Here is a 1,513-nt window from a genome sequence, read left to right on the forward strand (position 1 = left end):
CCTAGTCCCTAAAAGCCCTCCTCCCCTAGGCCTAGCCCTCTTTCTCAAAAAGAGTCTTAAGTTCAACGGCTTTCATTGTTGACAAACACCTATGCTAATAAGACAAAGAAGTGGGGAGTCTGCCTTAAATGAATCAGTAACAACGGATTAGTGGAATGAGGGATAAAGAGATGGATAGGGGGGGAATAGCCTATTAATCATTTTTGGACCTTCCCTTAAATGATCACGGAGCTCTCAACTGAGTTGTTTAGGTTCTGGAATTCCATCTCTAATTGGGGGTTTTGGTTCAAAGGTTAAAAAATGTGGTGCAGGTTCATCTCTCTCGACCAGTTCAGGCTTTCCTTTGGAAAGGGTGATCGAGGGGACCCAGACTTTAGATCTTTTCTCTATGGTGGGAGGTTTTTTTTGTATCAAGAGTGTGTTGGGGAGGCCAGGGAAGATGGATTGGATCGAGGGGCGATGCCTATGCCTCTTTTTTATCGATAGAATTCCCATCATTTGCAGTCTACGGTGAAGGAGACAAGGGCAAGGCACCGAACATGTTCTATCCTCAACCTCCATCCATCATTAGTAACTCAATCCGTTGTTCCTATTCACTAGTACACTACGTGCTACAACTAGCAGCCCCTTTACTAGTAAGGGAAAACGCTAGCGCACAATGGCTAAACAGCCAGTAACTTGTTAGGAGTAGGTTTTGGCTTTCCTTTTTTTTATTATTAGTAAGAAAGGTTTGGAACCCTATACAAGACAAGACAAGGGGCTGCTTGCTACTCGCCTCTATCTTTAAAGGGGCTTATGCACTCTACTCACTACTTACTCCACTCGTTATCACTAAACGATGAAGCCAAGAGCAGAAGGAGGGACTTGAACCCTCAACCTCAGCCTTGGCAAGGCTATGCTCTACCATTAAGCTATTTCTGCCAGCTACAATAGTGGCGAAGCACTACTGAGCAATTCACATATCACTTGATACGGACAACTTCTATTTTTCCACTGGACCACACTCTTGACCCCCGATCGAGCTACGAGCACGAGTAGGTAGGCAGCTAGGGGGGGAGAGGCAGCTGGGCTGGGAAGGAAGGGTTCCCCTTTCTTTTTGCTTCGCGTCAGATGAGATGATGATTAGTGGGTCAGGTCCAGTGTATGCTCTTGATCACAATCACTAAAGGGGCGGGCTGGCTGGGCTGCTTTTTCAATCAATCTCTAGCCATTCAGTACCGCTATTGGTGCGAGTTATAAGGAATCTTGGTCTCGAGTCTAGCTAGGGCTTTTTTCATTCTCGTAACAGGAGTGAGTGCACCGCAAAACTAGACAAGTTACTCTTTTGCCTCGCAGCGGCGGCATCTGTCTTTTAAGTGAAGTAATTACTTAAGACGGTTCCTCTTATTCTACGATAATCCAAGCAGCAGCTCCACAAGTCTGCTCGGAACTAGTTGATTCCTGAGCCATTTGTTCTCCCCTCTCGGTTGGCCTTTACCAGCCACTAGAGTAAGTAAGAGAACAAGAGACTCTT

The 1,513-nt window shown here is 45.9% G+C and overlaps 1 non-coding gene across 1 annotated transcript; it reads right to left on the reverse strand.

Annotated features, from left to right (window-relative positions):
- Positions 1–849: 849 nt before the first annotated feature.
- TRNAG-GCC (transfer RNA glycine (anticodon GCC)) lies at positions 850–921 on the reverse strand. Its single transcript has one exon. It is a non-coding gene; the product is annotated as a tRNA-Gly (tRNA).
- Positions 922–1,513: the final 592 nt, after the last annotated feature.

Source organism: Hevea brasiliensis, chromosome 5 (genome assembly GCF_030052815.1).
Source record: "Hevea brasiliensis isolate MT/VB/25A 57/8 chromosome 5, ASM3005281v1, whole genome shotgun sequence".
NCBI lineage: Eukaryota > Viridiplantae > Streptophyta > Magnoliopsida > Malpighiales > Euphorbiaceae > Hevea > Hevea brasiliensis.